The sequence below is a fragment of the Siphateles boraxobius genome, unplaced genomic scaffold (assembly GCF_051911475.1).
Source record: "Siphateles boraxobius isolate OS27281-9 unplaced genomic scaffold, OSU_SipBor_1 9, whole genome shotgun sequence".
Taxonomy (NCBI): Eukaryota; Metazoa; Chordata; class Actinopteri; order Cypriniformes; family Leuciscidae; genus Siphateles; species Siphateles boraxobius.
This window is the reverse complement of record NW_027509219.1, coordinates 21,357,504-21,378,348: the sequence shown is the minus strand read 5'-3', so window position 1 is coordinate 21,378,348 and position 20,845 is coordinate 21,357,504.

Sequence of the window (20,845 nt, the reverse complement as noted above, 5' to 3'; positions counted from 1 at the left end):
GCTGTATATAAAGAAGAGGCTGGGCAAAATACTCTTGGAAAACGTCAGAGCTGTGTGTCCACAATGTTCTTTCAGTAGGGAATGGAGTCCTCTCACAGCCGTAGCCATGAGGTCCACGTAGGTCATCGTTAACATTTTTTATCACCTCTTGTTTTTCAGGTTACACATGGCAATAAATTACTGTAGCCGCTTAAGGACTAAGCTGTAAGCCTCCAAAATGGAGGAGGTCAAAGGGCATGCCTCCTGCTATATAGATAACCGATAGTATATTCTCAGTAAAGGGGTTCACCCTGCATGTTTCCACACTGATTAAGGATAGTTTGGGAGATACAAGAAAAGTAAAAAATGATATACACCTTATACGTGCAATAGATCATATAGCTACCGTAGAAAAAGTAAGATCATGCTTTGAATTAAGAGGAGTAAAATTAAATATGCTGTGTGATGGACCAAAAAAGGTACATCGCGTCTCTGAAAATGTACAGTGGTTTTCTAAATGATACAACTTAATCTAAATAAGAGCAATGTAGAGTCCTGGGATTTCTTAAAAACAAAAACAACAACTACAAAAAAACATTGTGACAAACTTTGACAACATATTTCATGCGGCATGGACAAAAAATACTGTTTGAAATATTTTTGACTAAGATACCAAAGTACGGTTTTTGCTTTATTTTTTGAACAGACGCTTTAGTAAAAATAATAGCTTAGGTTAAATTTATGTAAAATCATTTATATCATACATAAGTCTTCTAAGAAAATAAATAGAAGATACAATTTTAATAAAACGTTAAAGCTTTGATTTAAACAGTCTTTTAATTTTAAAAGATCTAATTTAAGCTTTTAAGATTTTGAAATGAATTTAGTATGAATAAAACTTTGGAAAGCAGACTAACTTTACATATGCTATGAAATTGTGTCCCAGAGGCTCATCTGTCCTGTATCTCGGGGGTCATGCATTCATTTCACCCTGTAGTTTATCACTGAAGGAACCAGGAGGGCTTTGTTTATGACTTTGGATTGTTTTTATCATTGCATAAAGAACTACATCTTCGGCACTATGAAAATGTAAGGTATTTTTATATACTTTTTTATATAAATTCATTTAGCTAAAACTATGTTTAAATTGTTTGAATTCATTTTAGTAACATACTTGTTATTATTCTATATTTATAATCATTTAATTTAAATATGGAGATTAGTTAATTTATGGAACTGAGTTAGTGTGAGTGCAATGTATGTAAAAACAATGTAAAGATGTTGTTTTCTGTGTTTGTGTACGGGATTAAATATGCTGATTAAAAAATCATTATGGCTATATTAATAAAAATTATACTTTAGGTCACCGTTAAATAAAATCATTACAGTAATCTTCAAAAGATAAATAGAAGATACGACTGTATTACAACGTTTTTATTAAGACTTTAAATAATTCATTGAATTGAATTTAAATTATCTTTTATTTTTAACATTAACTTTTAAGATTAACACTAACAAAACATCCTCAACGTCTCATACTGCTGGCTGAACACACACACACACACACACACACACACACACACACACACACACACACACACACACACACACACACACACACACATTCCTCCACCACTCTAAATCACAGAGTGTCACAAACGCTGGTGTGGGAGAAAAACACTCAGGGATATTTTGTATCAAAACTTTAAACTTATTGCATCTTTGTAAATACATTCATACGTTAAAAGGACAATGATGTGTTGGGATTTACTTCTTCAATTCTCTGAAAATGTAAGCTGATTTTCTTTATTTTGTGTTCATCTAAAACAAAACTAATTGGTGCACTGTGTTTCAGTAAATTTAGAAAAGATGGTTATTTTTAAAATGAACGATATAATCATATCATTTATATACTTTTAAAGAACAGAATGTATTTCAACTCTACTTAGGGTGAAGATAATATATTTGTAAATGACTAAATGTAAATGTTATAACCGTTTCATATATACTTGTAAAGAACAGAACGTTTTCAACTTTAGTTAGTGTGAAAATATTATATTTGTAAATGACTAAATGTAAATTTTATAAATATTTCATTCATATACTTTTAAAGAACAGAATGTGTTTCAACTTTAGTTACTGGGAGATATTTTCTCACTTTCACCCCCCAGCAGGGGGTGCAGGAATAGGGTGGTGTCTCACTCACAGACAGACGCACACACTTAGCGCGGAGACCATGCCTGTCATGCGCTGGTGTTTGAGAGACTGAGGGGAGGGAGGGTGTCATCACACACACACACACACACACACACACACACACACACACACACACACACACACACACACACACACACACACACACACACACACACACACACACACACACACACACACACACACACACACACACACACACACACACACACACACACACACACACACACTCCTCCACCACTCTGAATCACAGAGTGTCAAAACACAGAGTGTTTAAAAACTTTAAACTTATTTAATCTGAAATGACTGCTTCAGTAGATTTTTAGTAAGATATTTATTTTTGTTTTGAAAAGATATTGTATTAACCATTTCATTTATATACTTTTTAAAGAACAGAATGTGTTTCAACTTTAGTTACTGGGAGATATTTTCTCACTATCCCCATTTATATAGCGTGCTCAGGAATGCCAGGATATCGGATGACACGCACACACTCACAGACAGACGCACACACACAGTGCGGAGACTGTCAACTTTAATCCAATTCTTCACCATAGTGAAACGGTAAGATGATTTTACTTTTGTAATTCTAATCTATTCTAATCTATATGCGACATTAGAAAAATTATTTTCTCACCCCGACACGGAGGGGATTTCCCACACCAAGAAGTTATTTCCCCCGGGGTCAATAGGTCAAAATCAATGGGGCAAAGACAACTGGCAAAGACAACTGGCAACTTCATATATCATACAAAGGTCAATAGGGTAAAGACAACTGTCAACTTGATCGATCGATAGGTCAAAGGTTAATCCCTACATTAAAGGACCTCCGGAACATCCTCCGGAATGTACTGTCAACTTGATCGATCGATAGGTCAAAGGTTAATCCCTAAATTAAGCGACCTCCGGAACAACCCCTCCGGAAGGTCAAAGGTTAATCCCTACATCAAAGGACCTCCGGAACACCCTCCGGAAGGTCAAAGGTTAGCCCCGCCCACCTGTCAATCATAGGGTCATAAATCATTTTGACATAAGGTGAATCATATAACTACTCTAGAAAAATAAGAATTGAACGCAATTCAAGTGTTAATTTGCAGATTGTGTTTCTTAACCTAGTAAAATCCAGAATTTTAATTGACTTTCGGTTTTATAAGGCTATGGGGGATCTTATGTCTTTTGAATTGATTTGGTGTTATAAGGGGGCTCTGTGTGAAATAATTAATGAGAGTTTACAGTTTGCACATATTTTGGAATGAGTTGTATATTTGATATATTGAATGTGTATGTTTTTTTGTACTCTTGTAGGTAGGAACTGAATGTATTAGTATTAGGTTATTTGTAATAAAAGGTGTTTAAAATTCAAAAAAAAAACTCTCTCTCTCTCTCTCTCTCTCTCTCTCTCTCTCTCTCTCTCTCTCTCTCTCTCTCTCTCTCTCTCTCTCTCTCTCTCTCTCTCTCTCTCTCTCTCTCTCTCTCTCTCTCTCTCTCTCTCTCTCTCTCTCTCTCTCTCTCTCTCTCTCTCTCTCTCTCTCTCTCTCTCTCTCTCTCTCTCTCTCTCTCTCTCTCTCTCTCTCTCTCTCTCTCTCTCTCTCTCTCTCTCTACTTCTGTCATTGGCAACGCAAGAAGCATTTTTCAACATATTACTTTTTACAATAAAAATTCCTGCTTACACATCCATATAATTATTTGCAAATATTGTATAGTGTTTACAGCCATTACGTTCCTGTGTATATTGCGTGAATGGCGGGTGGTGGGGCAGATATTGTGTTTTGCGGTAGGTGGTATGCCATATGAAACCGTTGCCACTGAAACTGCATATTAACGCACCAGTGGGGCTCGACAGCCTTAGTCAAACGGGTTGGCGCGTATGGTTGAGTTGCGGAGAGATTGTGAGATTGTGGTTGGGTCTCAGCAGCAGGAGGGATGTAGAGGTCAGTAAGCTGGGCTGAGTTGAGTGGGGGACGCCAGAGTCACTGTCGAGTCCTCTTGAGGTGTTGTGGGATAGTCGACGAAACACTGTGGACGGAAGGTGCCCACTTGAAGACCCTATAGATGTCCCCTACTCAGCTCAATCCAGACGGTTGTCATGGGGGGATCACACTGTGGTTGCAGCCGTTGTGTGTGCTGACGTGTGTTAACACTAGACAGAAGGAGATTTACATCACCATATGGAAAGAAGCGTAAATGGATGGAGAAGCATAGGTTAATGTAAAGCTATGTCTTAGTTGGTGCTTATCTTGGCGAAAGCAGAGTACAAATCAGCATTAAGTTTTAACATCTACTCTCGTGTAATGGAAATCTTTTTTGGGCTATTATTATTGAAAATACTATTATATGTGAATCACAAGATCCCAGTCAGGTAAAATATGAAATGTCATCCACACAGACAGAGGAGTCAGTGTCATCTGCATCTAGTTGCGTCATCTATAACAGATGACATTCAAAAGACCCGCTAATGAACTTGAGATCAGAAAGATGTTGTGTTTTTTAGGTTCAAAGACTCATTGATTTAATAAACAGAACCATAAAAACACAATAACAAGACGTGCATGTTAGTGCCTCATTAAACCTTACTCTCATCTCTGAATCTTTTGTTTGAATTCTAATAAAAGAAAAATCTATATCTCTCTTCTGGTTTATTTTTGCTCTTTGTTTCCCCTTTCTTTCCCCCCTTTGTTTGTTGACATCTTTTCCTCTATGTTGATGTAATTGAAATATACGCTATCATAAATATACAGATGAAATGTAAAAAAATAAGTGCAAATACACAATATTAACTAATCAAATGCAGTATTAGAGCAAAATAAGTAAAAATGATTTAAAATAAAATAACAGTGCAGAATAAACCCAGAAAGTGCCAATTAATAAACAGATGATTTTTTTGAAAGTAGGCTAATATTAAATGAATCAATTAATAACAATATACTAAATGTAACATTTAAAGTCCAAAGATGATGAAGATGAAGGCAGGTTAAGAGTTTCAATATAGTAGCAATGTTTATTAACAAAAGCGGACAATGGCGTTTGCAATGGTGTATGTTGTCTCATAGCAAACACCAACAATCCCGGCACAAGAAAAAGTAAATGAAGAACTTAAATACTCAATAATAATATCCATGGTAACAGATGACTGACAGGTAAACTAGAACAAAGGAAACAGATAATAAACAAACTAAAAGTCCATGAAAGAAAACTAACTGAACATAGTCGTAACAGAACACCCCCCTCCGTGAAGGTGCGGGAGGTGGAAGAGGGAAGCTGCGCAGGATCAGCGACAATAACTCCATCTCAATACAATACGATGAAACAGGCATTATGATGGGCAGGATGATGAGGATTTAGAAGGTACAGGGCAGGATGAGAAGCATTACCTCCATTTCCCAGTCTATCAAGCACTCGTCACTGTCCAGCTCCACCAATGTCCCTCTGTCACGGATGCTCACACACCTGGTCAGACTTACTTTGCAAAGCAAACAATACCGGCACAAGACAGAAAGGAATTGAGGAACTTAATTACTCAATAATAATGAACTCAATAAGGATCAGTTGTGATAATAAAATGAAAATCCATAGTAACAGATGACTGGCAGGAAAACGTCTCCGGTTACTATCGTAACCTCGGTTCCCTGAGAGGCGGGAAAAAGACATTACGTCAGCTGTGACGTATATGGGAACTCCTCCCTTCTCCACTTTTGCTGAAATCTTATGGGCTAGCGCCAGCTGGGGACAGCTGGCCAATTGTCGCGACGCAACGCAATGAAAGCGAAGGCTGCACTGATCAGGGCAGACACAACCCAATAAGCACTCAAGCATGAGAGTTAAACACAGTGTCGACAGCATTTGTGGTGACAGCTGCATCAACCTTAATAGCCATAAACACAGAGTTAGCAGCATAATAGTTACTACTGCATAGCTGGTAATAAAAGTTCATAATACATGAGTAAGAACTCAACTCAACGAAAGCACTTGTGACCCTACAGACGGTACATCCGGCTTGTAAAACCTGGCGAATGTGTTCTGGGAAGACCAGCCAGCAGCAAGACATAAATCCTGGATGGACATACCTCTAGATCAGGCCCAAGAGGAGGCAATCGCCTTCGTAGAATGCAATAGCGTCCACAATCCAGTGAGAAAGTCTCTGTTTTGAAACAGCATGTCCCTTAATACATCCACCAAAGCACACGAACACCTGGTCAGACTGACGAAAGACTGACGTGGACATCTGCAAAGCCCTGACAGGGCAAACAGCGCTCTTAGCGTCACCGCCACGCAAGGCTGGCTGACGGCTCAGCAGATAAGGTGGGCAGGGAAACAACCTGTGCTCTGAACGGTGTATTGAGTGAGTTTGGAACGTTGCCGGACTCGGCCGGAGACTGACGCTCCAGTCGCCAGGTTCGAAAGAGATGCAATCATCGTTCACCGAGAACACGTGTAAGTCTCCAATGCGCTTTGCCGAGGAAAGAGCAAGAAGTAAGGGCGTCTTCAGAGAGAGCTCCTTAACCACAACCGAAGGTAGGGGCTTGAACGTTTGGTAGAGATAGAGCCCTCAAAACAAGAGCTAGATCCCACAGCGGCACGGAGGGCGGCAGTGAAGGACACAATCTCCTCGCTCCCCTGAGAAATCTGATCATCAGAGCATTCTTACCGATCGACTGCCAGTCAACCGGGGAACGAAAAGCAGCAATAGCGGGCACATACACCTTCAGCGTGGATGGCAAACTCCCGCTATCCATTCTGTGCTGTAGAAAGTGAAAACATCTGACATGGAACAGATCCCCACGTCAATATCGATGTCCTGGCACCATTTTGTAAAAACTCTCCATTTCAGAGCGTAGAGGCGCCTGGTAGAAGGCGCACGCGCCTCCGCGAGTGTGCTCAGCAGTCAGTGCTCAGTGAATGCAGAGTGTCCCGCTCATTTAAGGTCCCCGCAGCAGCCACACATGAAGGTTCCACAGCTTGGGGCTGGGGTGCCATATCGTGCTGTTCGCCTGAGACAGCAGGTCCTTCCTGAGGGGGATTTGCCATGGGGGAGCCACTATTAACTCTCTCAGGTCGGCAAACCAGGGCTGATTCGGCCAGTTCGGGGCCACAAGGATCTCCTTCCTGATTTTGCACAACACCATAGGCAGAATCTTCACCGAAGGGAACGCGTAAAGCCTGGCTTCCGGCCAACGCGATGTCAGAGCATTTCCCGTCAGCAGGGAGTGAGATAGTGAAAAGAACGTCTGACTGCAGCGGCCGCATATGCTGCAGGCCCAGATGGCACTCTGAAGAAGCCGCCGCCATCAGTCCCAGAAGCCTCTGAAATTCCCTCAGTGAAACAGACCTGCCCATTCTGAAACAGCACAGAAACGATGAGATTGTCTCAATGCGCTCTTGAGAGAGGAGGGCTCGCATCGCCATCTAGTTCAAACATACTCCCAGATATGTTATAGTTTGACTTGGTATAAACACCCTCTTCTGCATATACACACGCAGTCCCAGCGTATCCAGATGGCGAAGCAGCGTTTCCACGTGACTGATTAGCACATTTCTTGAGTGGGCTTAAATCAGCCAATCGTCCTAATAATTTATGATTCGCATTCCGCCTCATCTGAGGGGAGAAATCGCTGCGTCCACACACTTTGAAAAGGTACGGGGGGGCTAGGGCCAGCCCAAACGGAAGCACAGAATACTGATATGCCGTGCATTCGAAAGCAAATCTCAGGAAGCGCCAGTAGTGTGTTGCTATTTGAACATGGAAGTATGTGTCCTTTAAATCCACTGAAGCGAACCAGTCCCTGGGACGAATCTCCGCCAGGATCTGTTTCAGTGTTGTCATTATGAAGCGCACTTGTGAAGTACTTGGTTGATGGGTCTCAGGTCCAGTATCTGATGGAGTCCTCCATCCTTCTTTGGCACCACGAAGTAGCGGCTGTAGAATCCGCTCTCCTGCTTGCTCGGAGGGACACAATCTATTGCTCCTTTATTGAGCAGACTGAGAAGTTCCTGCCTCAGAACGGGAACCTTTTGGGGCAAAGTCAGTGACGGGACCACGCCATTGAAGCAGGGTGGTCTGCGTCTGAACTGGAGAGAATATCCGTGCTGAATTATTCACAGTAGCCACTGTGAAACGCCCAGAATAGCCTTCCACGCGGCTCGCGGCAGGCTTTGTGTAATGTTGGCACTCTCGCGCCCTCAAGAGGCCATTATAGTTATGGGCTGTGACTCTGCACTGCTCTGGGGCAGGACGAGTGACACAGTGTTGGGTGCAAGAATAAGAAAAAGTTATTTGTGTGAAGGGATACATGTTTTTATTGTGGAACCCACACAAACAGAAACAGCATTTACACACACACTGCAATTGTCGCCCGTAGGAACATGGGGGACATGAAAGCATTAGAACATGATGCTTGGGGGCGGGGCTTCACCATGTGCTCATGCACGTTCTTCTCCTCGACGCAGCCTGGTGACGGCTCGACTGGAGAAACCACAAAGCCAAATTACTTTTCGCGGGCTCGTCCAAAGTGTTCCAAGAGAGGTCAAGCTCCATGACGGCCTTGCCGAGGACCCTGACGAGCTCCTCCTGGAGGTCTGCAGGGCCCTCTTGGTCTGGGCGTTCCGATTCAGAAGCCCAGTCTTTTTCAGACGCTGAGGGCGACATGGAGTCGTCTTCCCCGCCAGCTCCGAAAGAGACAAAGTCCGCGACAGCTTGCGTCCGCGAAGCTGATAGTGCCGAAAGCCTTGCCTTCGGGCTGTTTGATAGCGACCATACTGTGTTGCTATCAAACAGCATTCCTTGTAATCATTATTTGTTAATTTATCAAACATGTTGTGTATAATTTTAATTTAGTTATATCTTTCTGCAGATCATAGATTTGCTTTGATCACACTGTCTGACCGTTGAAATAGTAAGGTTGTGTCGGCTCTCTCTTTCTCGCAGTCTCTGTAATTGACGATCACATTCCAAGAGCTGTGATTGTGAATAAGAATGGCAGCAGACCAGAGGCTTTAATTGGGAATGCCTGGTCTTGTCTGGTCTAGTACCATTAAAAGGCCTGAAAAGGAAAAAAAACTGCTTATGACACAAGCCCACATTAATGTTCATATCTACTGCACATCACATGATATCAGTGATGCAGATTCAATTCACACTGGAGATAAGAAGACATAAAAGGGATAGTTCACTCAAACAAATTAACATCATTTACATTTAAATGTCATATGACTTTCATTTTTCTGTGGAGCACAAGATTGGTTTACTGCTTTTTTTCTTTGCATGACTGTGTTTATGGGGTGCAATATAACATGTCTTCGGTGTTTTTTTTTTTAAAGCCTTATTTTTCATAAATTTCACCTTTGTTGTAAGCCGCTTTCTCCTCTGTCATTTGAACGACCGGTTGACTTCCTGATTCTATGAAACCGCTCCCTCAGAAACAGGCAATGGGCTCAGATTGGTTAGTTGGGCCAGTGTGTTGCAATTGGCTAAACTGCGTAGCGCACGTAGTCCGGAAACTTCTCGCCCATTACCTTTACAGGGGAAAGCTGCATGTGCTCCGGTCAAATGTAAATAATGGTGTCAATAGTCAAGTCAAGTCATCCTCATTTATATAGCGCTTTTAACAATGTAGATTGTTTCAAAGCAGCTTTACAGAGATAAACATATAATTTAAGGTAACAGAGATTGGTTTGGTTTTATAGTGGCTCTTGAAAAATGTTTTTTCCAGCTAAAGTTAGTTTTGATTGATTCACTTCCGTCTAAATGATCATTTGTTATTAAATTAGGGGCCGCTAAGACGACACCGTTCTCTCTAAACAGACTTTAAACGTGAACCTGTCATAGACGCTGATGGCGTTCACATGCGCATTAAGAATTGATTCTACAGTTATGTGCGTTTGAATAAATGTGCGCAGGTTTGTAATTCCTTACAAACCATGCCTAAACAAACTACTTGTCTATAAATTTTGATGCAGAATTTTTATTTTATCTTATCACTTTGGGTAGGTACGCGAACCGAAAAATTCCACAACGCTTTATCTGTAGAGTGGTATAGGGATCCTCCATAGGGAGAGGCTAGTTGACACTTCAGCACTGCATTGTCATCGGGTCCAGGCGAAAGTCCTTCGTCAGATCTGGAAACAGCCTGGATCCAGCAGGCTGCGGGAAAACCTCAGGATAAACAAAGACACTAAAATTAGGGTAGATGCCATTCTTCGTATGATGTAACGAGTACATCAGGATATGAGGGAAGTGTTCCCAGTTCCGGCTGACCTAATCTAAGCAGCCTAATATTGAATTATAGAAGGCTATAGAGTGTTATGTGAATGCTAGGTCAAAGAGATGTGTTTTTAGTCTAGATTTGAACTGACAGACTGTGTCTGCTTCCCGGACAATGCTAGGAAGATTGTTCCAAAGTTTTGGTGCTAAATAGGAAAAGGATCTACCGCCAGCAGTCGATTTATATATTCTAGGTATTATCAACTGGCCGGAGTTTTGAGATCGCAATAGACGTGAAGGACTATAATGCGTTAAGAGCTCGCTCAAGTACTGGGGAGCTAAACCATTTAGTGCTTTGTAAGTAATCAGCAATATTTTAAAATTTATATGATGTTTAATAGGGAGCCAATGCAGTGTTGACAGACCCGGGCTAATATGGTCGTTCTTCCTGGTTCTGGTAAGAACTCTAGCGGCTGCGTTTTGAACTAGCTGTAGTTTGTTTATTAAGCGTGCAGGGCAACCAACCAGTAGAGCATTACAATAATCTAGCCTTGATGTCATGAACGCATGAACTAGTTGTTCCGCATTTGTCAATGAGAGCATATGACGTAATTTAGATATATTTTTAAGATGGAAAAATGCGGTTTTACAGACACTAGACACGTGACTTTCAAATGAAAGATTGGTATCTAAGAGCACACCCAGGTTCCTAACTGACGACGAAGACTTAACAGAGCAGCCATCAAGTGTTAGACGGTATTCTAGGTTATTACGTGTGGAAGTTTTTTGTCCAATAATTAGAATCTCTGTTTTTTCAGAATTTAGTAGTAGGAAATTACTAGTCATCCAATTTTTGATATCAACTATGCTTTCCGATAATTTTGTGAATTGGTGAGTTTCGTTAGGTTTGGAAGAAATATAGAGCTGAGTATCATCAGCATAACAGTGAAAGCTAATTCCATGTTTCCTAATGATATCTCCTAAAGGTAGTATGTACAGAGTGAACAGCAGCGGTCCTAGTACTGAGCCTTGTGGTACGCCATACTGAACTTGTGATCGATAAGACATCTCTTCATTTACTGCTACAAAGTGATAGCGGTCAGATAAATATGATTTAAACCATGCTAATGCAATTCCACTAATGCCAACATAGTTTTGTAGTCTATTTAAGAGAATGTTGTGGTCAATGGTGTCAATTGCAGCACTAAGATCAAGTAACACTAATAGAGAGATACAACCACGATCGGATGATAAGAGCAAATCATTTGTGACTCTAATGAGAGCTGTCTCAGTGCTATGGTGCGGTCTAAATCCTGACTGTAAATCCTCGCAGACACCATTTCTTTTAAGAAAGGAACACAGTTGTGAGGATACTGCCTTTTCTAGAAATGAACTGGGTAATAGTTCAGACAGACCGAGCAGCTCTTCGTTTTGTTCGGCGGACGCTCCAAGGAACTGGCCGCATCGAAACAGAGCCTATCCAGATGGATAGTCGACGCCATAGCACTGGCTTACACTTCTAAGGACCTGCAGTGTCCTTTGGGTGTCAGAGCGCACTCCACGAGAGGCGTTGCCTCGTCGTGGGCGTGGTATAGTGGGGTTACCTTGCAGGATATCTGTACGGCTGCGGGCTGGGCCTCGCCGTCTACATTTATAAGGTTTTAGAACCTAGAGGTTCCCGCCTTACAAGCCAAGCTTCTGTCGGTATAGAATTCAGTGCTATCTGCCACGCTGTGCCGGCCCAGATGCTGAGTTTTGCTTATGTATCGCTCACTGAGCGATAAAACGGCTCTATGGGTGTTGAATAACCCGTACTATTACCCAGTTCAGGCTGAACACGTTCACCCTGCCTGTGTCAAACACTATTAACATAACTAGCTCCTATAGGATGCTATTTCACGGGGAATGGTGCTGCAGCCTCTCTTCTCAGACTCTCTGTGAGTCTATGGTGATTATGCACTACATGAGCCCCGGGCTACTGCCCTTGGGACCTTGGTGTCGGATCCCAGTACGCACGGCGTTTTGCATTGTGTTCCCCATAGAGTAAGATATTACGCAGTACGAGAGATACTCTCGTAAGAGAACGTACTTGGTTACTAACGTTAGAGCCCTGCACGGGCCTCAAATCTAGGCCCGAGCCCGGCCCTGGCCCGAAACGCTCAGGCCCTAGCCCGACCCGTGTCCGACAGCTCATCAGAATTATCAGCCCGAGTCCGACCCGAGCCCGTATTTTTTTTTTTTTTATGACACAGCGGCAGCCTGCCCTATTTGCAGCCATTAAAATAGGTCAGTTTTGTTAGTTATGTTTCTTTTTATTTCTTTATTAAGTTAAGACAAATGTTTGGAGCATTTTTTTTTTTAAATGACGACCAAGCAGCCGCGCCGACAGCGAGTAAAACATGATTAATTTAGCCTCTGAAATCAACGCTAATAGGCTACTTGGCTACAATAAAAAACATAGATATAAAACACTTCAAGCATATCACACAGACAGTTAGTTTAATAAATGTTTATTTATTAAACCACAGTGAGTAAAACACCTTTTTTAAATAGCCTACTGAGGCAAGCTCAGGCTGCTCGCAACATCGCAAACGAAATGAGCATAGCCTACAATCTAAACAAACTAAATTAAATTAATTAAAAACAAACTCGCAGGTTATCTTACCTCAAAAATTCACCACAGAACATGGCCATTCTTTTTTCCAATAGTTTAACAGTTAAACGAAAATAAAGTCCAATCAAACGAAAAGCATCAGTAGTTTACAACAGTTAAACGAAAATAAAGTCCAATCAAACGAAAAACATCAGTAGTTTACAACAGTTAAACGAAAATAAAGTTCAATCAAACGAAAAGTTAGAACGGTCTCTTACAGAGAATCGTGGAGAAAAAGAATAGCATCCACAGTGGAAGGTTTTAACCCAGTCCTCCTCTCTTCTATCACTCTTCCCGCGGCGCTGAAGACACGTTCGCTGCTGCTGCTGCTGGCGGGGACACTAAACACAGAGCGGGCCAGTCTGGACAGTTGTGGTAGCAGGGTCTCGTGCTGTTTCCACCAGAGAAGCACATCTCGTCCTTCACCTTCCATGTTGTGATTGAGGCGCATGTATTGCTGTACTTCATCGCCGTCATCCTCGTCCTGCTCCAGAATGTTTTCCCACTCTTCCTCAAACTCGGCCAGCGCTCTCTTCTTTGCTGCATGGCCCGCAGCAACAGGTGTACGTGCAGACACAGAAATGCTCGCCGCTGCATGAATCATAATTATTTTATAATTATTAGTTGGCCAAGTAGCTATGATTAATACATTAATTTAGAGGCCTATAATACCTACCTACTATAATAAGTGACTTGGTTGCAGGTGAAAATAAAGTGAAATAATAAGAATAATAATAGGCCTGATAATAATAATAATAGTAATACACACACACTTAAAATAAAATCTCACCGGCTGCTTGATCCGCCGTCCCCTCCTCTCTAAAGCGGGCTATCTGACGTTTGGCCAGCTGAAAGATGTCATCCCTCTCGGCGTTGGTAAACATCCTTAACTGACTGAACGTTGGCCATAAGAATATGGCCAGTTTGTGAAGTGGCTGGATGTGGACTTTCTTTATTATCCACTCAAGGTGTCGTTGGCGGATAATTGCTTGGGAAGGAGTGTCCGACACATCTGGCTGGCAATGGTGTTTCAGCTTGTGAAGCCAGGGCACGACGAGGTTCAGTGTTGGGTATTTATCCCCCTCCAACTCCCTTTGTGCGTCGTAGAATGGGCGCAAAAATTGAATCAGGAAAGACAGCACATCAGGGGACACATTGTGTAGTCTCTGGCTCTCACCACGGCTCTGAAGTATCTCCTGTAACTCTACGTAGACGGACTCAATTGACTCCAGGGTGAGAAATACGGTGCTAAATCTGGTTTCTGCCCTCTGTTTGACAGTTTTTGACAACCGGCTTGTCAGACCTGACTGCTTTACTTATCAGACTAAAGCCTTGGCGGCCTGAAGGGTCTCTGCTACTTCTGGGACTGTTTCTGAAAGCTCATCGGAGTTCAAGGCATGCCGGAGGACAGTGTTGTACAGGTGGTCTTGACAGTCCAGGCGCCGGTATGGGCGAAGAGCGGCAACATAATTAGCGCCTTGATCGGTTACCCAGACAACAGAATTCATCACCGAAGCATCGAATCCAAGGACTGAGAATTGTTGCTGCAACTCTTTTCGAATATTGTCTGCTGTTTTGGCCTCGTTTGGGAAGCTTGTTGTGGTGAGTACCCTGCTCTTCATGTCATATTGTGGTGTGACATAGTGACATGTGATTGACATGTAGCTTATTTTACGGTGATCATCCGTCCACATGTCAGTTGTCATGCCCACATTTATCAACGACATGACCCCCTTGATTTCTTCAACCACGTCCCCTCTCTTAGCAGTCGCCAGTTCTTTGCACTTTCGGGAGATTGTGGTGGGGTCAGGGAGTAAACTTGTTACTGACAGACGTCCATGGGCTGCGCCTACATTTATTAGCTCTTGCGCTAACTGGATGAAACCGTTCCCTGCTACCGTTTCAAATGACCGAATGTCCATACAACAGAAATTCACGCATTTATCTGTGATCAGTGATTTCACCCTAGAAGGAGTTGGTTTGGCAAGGAAATCACTCACACTCATTTGTTTGCTGCTGCTGGTTGGTGCGCTACCGTTACATCCACCACGCTCAAAATGTCTTTGTAAATGAGATGATCCCGTCTTCTTACTATCGTAGCTTAGCACAGCCTTGCAAGTTGTATATTGTGCATAACCAGTTGGCTCATCATTTAAGGTTGTCACGATTTGAAAAACAGCCCAGAAGTTTGCCTTTCCTCTGGTGTTTTTTACCGTTTTAAGTTGGCCATCTGCGATTTTTCTTTTAATATTCTCCATTATTTGCTCATGAGGTGAATCGTGGGTCGCGCCGCTGACGGGAAACCTTTTGTGTGTGTGCGTGCGTGCGTGCATGCGTGAGACTGTCATGTCAGTCATTTGTTTGTGTAATTAAAAGATTATGAAAGTTATGAGGTTATGAAATGGCTTTTTATGTTTGTTTTTCTATCGTCGACGTCAACTTCATATACATTTTTAAATTAATGTCTAAAAATATAAAAAGAAGGATAACCCAAAAAAGGCCCGAGGCCCGGCCCGCATGTGAACTATGACGTGAAAATTGGCCCGAAGCCCGGCCCTAGGGGCGTAAATAAGTCGGGGCCCGTCGGGCTCGGGCTGAAATGCAGGGCTTTAACTAACGTAACCTCGGTTCTCTCTAGAGAGGGAACGAGTACTGCGTGTCTTGCCGTGCATACACAGCTCTGGTTCGCTTCGGCGATGAAAACCAGTGTACCAGCCTTATCGAGCTATATTTATAGGGCGAGATTGCGCCTTTTCTGGCGGGACGTGACGAAATGGGCGCGAAATGCCCCCATAGGATGGTGTCATGCAGCGCCTCTCTCGATAGGCTGCTGCTGTTGCCGCAGGGCAGCCAATAGGCACGCGAGCGTCCTGCCTATATCTGCATACTGCTGCACAGCGTTTTACATTAATTCAAAATTAAGGATAATTTTTAGCTTCAATATCTCGTGGAAAAGAGGTTTTCCCCATAGCGTAAGATATTACGCAGTACTCGTTCCCTCTCTAGAGAGAACCGAGGTTACGTTAGTAACCGAGTACGTTTTTTAAAGTTATTGTTTTGTCGATATAATGAACAACCATTTATCTATTCACAAAACTTAGTTTACTCGGTGTATCGTTTTCTTTAGGTGTAAATGTGGCAACTGTGTTAAAATGCCAACAGAACGGGAAAACATCTGATAACAGCAGCTGAAGTTTAGCAACTATAGTTAGTTCTTTGCTATTTTGTGTGTATAAGACAAACGTGTATAAAGTTCAAAAATTATATGTAATCGCAACAGCAAACTTCAGCACATACTGTGATATTTTCGATTTGATCAAGAACGTAAACCATTTACGTTCTTGATCAAACCGAAAATTTACGTCATAAAGTATACATGGAAAATACATTTACAAAATTAGTACATAATTACAAATTCAGGTCCAAAATGTTTGTACGCGTTTGTCATAGACACACGAAATAGCATAACTATACTAAATTCGGCGCTTGCATTTTTTTACGTCCTTGATAAAAACTAAAGCATTACGTCTAAAATTATACATGCAAATACATTTAAAATTATTAAGTCTTCCTTACTGGTTGTGGCACAACAACTGCTGCCTCTGGTTTTAAAGGTGCAGTGTGTGATGCGAGTTGCACTAAGGGCTCAGCCCAATGCTCACCCCTTCCTTTCGAAGAAGCTACGGTGGCTGAAACTGGACAAACATATCGTCGTCTGGAGACAGCAGAGAATAGCCAGAGTAAGCCAAGAGTGTGTAACATTGTCACTGTTTCTGTACCACAGTCCATTATAAACCGCATCATAGATAATGTTTACAAAACCATAGTCAGGTGAGGATCAAGGGTCTTAATATATAATATAATAATAGTAATCAGCTGATTGTCTCACAAACGTAACCAGCACATTTCCCCCCACATAGCAAACCCACAATACAGCTAGGGAGAAGAACCACATGAAACTATACAACTATATATTTTTTCTAACAGGGTAGTAAAAGTTTAGCTGGCTAAATATGAACTGTTACTGTGGCTGAGCTGGTCAAAGCGTAAAGCCTTGTTTAAACTCGACGCGTCCGTATGAGCCCAAAGGTGCGCGCGGCAAAAATGGCATGATTGTAACAGCGCGCGCGCCTCCGCATCCCCTAGACACCATAGGCTTTTTTTCTCTGCTTTTGAACTCTTCGCGATCGACTTAAAATGCTTCCAAGATCGACTTGTCGACGGGTTGGTGATTCCTGTAACGTTACTGTTTTACGGTCAATGACAAGAGAACTAATCAGCTGTCTCACGAACGTAACCAGCTCATTTATCCCCACATAGCAAAGCCATAACACAGCGAGGGAGAAGAACTAAGTTACATGAAACAATCCAACTACATATTTTACACCACTGACAAGGGAAAAGTCACTACTCACGGTGTTTATGTCACGATCCACCCTTCGGGCGGCCATCTCTGTGATGACCCTTTGGGCGCCCATGGCGGTGACGACCAGGGCGAAGATGACCACTCGGGCGACCAGGGCGAAGACGACCCCTCGGGCGGCCAAGGCGGAGACATCCCCTCGGGCGGCCAGGGCGGAGACGTCCCCTCGAACGACCACGGCACAGGAACAGACACCGGCTCAGGGACAGACACCGGCTCAGGGACAGACACCGAATCAGGGACAGACACCGGCTCAGGGCCAGACACCGGCTCAGGGCCAGACACCGGCTCAGGGCCAGACACCGGCTCAGGGACGGCCTCCAAAACGACAGCACACTGCATAGGGACGCCCTCTGAAATGACCGCATGCTGCATCGGGACGATCACCTTGTTGGAGAGATGAGAGGCCCTTCTCCTCCTCCTCCGTCCTTGATGGCGAGTAGCACAAAACATTGAAAAATGTTCATCCGCGGAGGCACCTCTTCGGTCTTAGAATTCCCCCTCTCGATGGCTGGGGAAGAGCCTCGAAAATTCTTACCGCTGGATCTAGCCATGACGGAGTCCTTCTGTCACGATCCACACACGGGAAACAGAGAGATCCAATGGCAAGAAAGAATTTATTGGGGAAATCCGTAATCATACATCCAGTCCAGGCAGGGGTCAAAACCAAAGTAGCAATCCAAAATAAACAAGAACAATACAAATGGGCAAGAAGACAGTACTCAGAAGTGGGGTGATGAAAAACAAGGACTCCGTAACAAACACTAAACAGGCAGGGTATTTATACACAGAACAAGACAATCATGATGGGGAACAGCTGAGTGCAATGAACAGTGATGAGCGCAGACAAGGATTGTGGGGAATGAAGTTCCAAAGGTGAATGACACCGTGGGGAAAGAGGACCTCTAGTGGACACCAGGGAACATAAACCAGACACTGTTGCTGCGTTCCAAACCGCATACTTCCCTACTATTTAGTATGGGAAAAGAGTAGGCGAGCGAAAAAGTATGTATTAATCCAAAAGAGTAGGCGAGTATTACCTGGGTGACGTACCAATTATCGCGAGATTTGGACTTAAGTGCGTTCGAATGTGCCTACTTTCCTACTATATAGTAGGCGAAAACAGTACGTGAAGGAAGCAGTACGTTCGAAACATCAGTATTCATAAAAGAGTAGGGGAGAAGTTCCCGGATGGCTTACTGCTTCCGGCCCGATTTTTGAGTGCTCAACCGATGGATAGTCTTCTATCCCAGGAGGCCACGCGAGAGCATACGTCATTATCAAACATCACGGAGATCAGCGACGCCGGGGGTTTTCAAATGTGAGTAAACACGGTTCCTTATGTGTTAAACTACAATAGAGTAGACGTTTTAACTGTTGAAGGTGTAAAGTAGTTAGACAGTATAGTATAGTTGTGATTTTGCTGTAAAAACATGTTTTGTATAGCTAGCTAACAGGGGAGCTCTAAGCACACGTGACGTCTCTAAAGTGGATTTACATAACCATATACATCTTAAACACGCTTATTTAAAATGTCTATTTACATCTGAAAGGAAAATATTGTAAGTATTGACATATTGCAGATGAGCACATCACAACATGAAAAAGACATCTGAGTGATGTATGTGTGGCATTATCATAGGATAGGATAACGTGAATTCACTGTTGTCAACACTGTTGACATTAGACTAATGTGCTGTAAATAAGGTAAATAAACAAATCTATAAAGTAACTAAACATGTTTTTATTCAGACTGGTGTGAGCACTGAGGATGAGGAGCCCAGAGCTGAATCCTGGAAACGGTGCCATGGATGAGACTGTCATAAGATCTCTCCATCTGCCCTTATCGCCTCAGATTGTGAAGCGCAGCGCAGCAACAAGCTCCGGCACGAAGGCACGGTCACCTCTGGTGAATTCATCAGAATAAAGCCGCACAATGGGAACCGCTGTGTTGAGATGGCAGTAGGATGTGGGCTTCAGCGCCCAAATACATGCTTGTAGTTTGAATAAAGATTTGTTTCATGTGCATGCATTTGTTTATTGTGTGATGGTTACTTTTATTTGTTCTTTTACTCACTTATTCATGTTTCTTATTGTTGTCAGTATATAAAATATAATTATTTAATGTATGCATTAATTCATCGCTTGACTGACAATTGAGATGTTCACATTTTGCTTGTTTTATTAAATTATATCATTTTTAGTATATAAAAAAAAGTAATATAATTAAGTATTGGTCAGCATTTAATATTATTTTGTTTAAGTTTTGGGGTGGGCTAACAATGCAATTCATTCTGAGGTAATATTATTTTTTTATGAGCGATACTTGCATTTTTCGAGTATAAAGTCAACAGTTTCTCCAAAGGAGATCTTCGAGCAGCGGCTCGTCTCCTTGTGCACTGCAGACAGTAAACGCAGAGGAAAACTGTTCTAGGTTCTGCTGTCGAGTTACTGAAGTTATGAAGTGTTAGTGCACCTGTCGCTCATATAATTTAAACTTATAAACTTATTACATAAAGATCATGGAAAGATACTAGTTGTATCTAACAATGAACAATCATAATGACAAAGCAGAAAACATAAAGATCATTGGTTTGTGTACATCATAATATGATATTTATACACAGGAAAAAAGAACAATAACAAGGCTAAATATCTTTAAATATAAATAGTTCTTCATAATACATTAAAAAATAGTTTTGTTGTTATTGTCTGAGGGATGAAACAAGAGGTAAATTCATCAAGAAAAGAGGAAAACTTGAAGGAGAAACTTTTTGGGTATAAAATAAAGAAATTAACAACATATTCAAGAGATAACGATTTTGGGGTTTCTTAAAAAATCGTTAAAAGGAACTGTGGGTCACATTAGAAGGGTTTAAAATATAACAACTTAAATCAACCCTAAATGTATTCACAAAATAAATTGGCAGCTGTTTCTTCAACAATACCACAAAATGAGCAAGTTTCATCAATATCAAGATATTTACAGATAGATGAATTAAACGTGTCGTTCATCTTTTAAGTTGTTGCGTTTGTGATAACGTGTCGTAGGTCACATGATAACGTCAACATGGCGGATGATGTCCGGATCGCATTCATACTCAACGAGATTTGGCTATAAAGTACCTACTCTTTATAGCGCTCGTTAAATAAGTACTCATTGAAATTAAGTACCTACTCATTGAGTATGCGGTTTGGAACGCAGCCTGTGACAGTTTATGGCTAGCTTCTAGCTTTTCTGCTGCTTCTCTTTCAAGGTAGTGAGGAAACGCGCTCTCCTAGCGCTGTTTGTTCGCGCTCGGATACGGTAGAAACATGACGTCACAATATGTCGACCTTCATAGAAGGGGGTGCCCGCGGTTAAATGTAGATATAAAT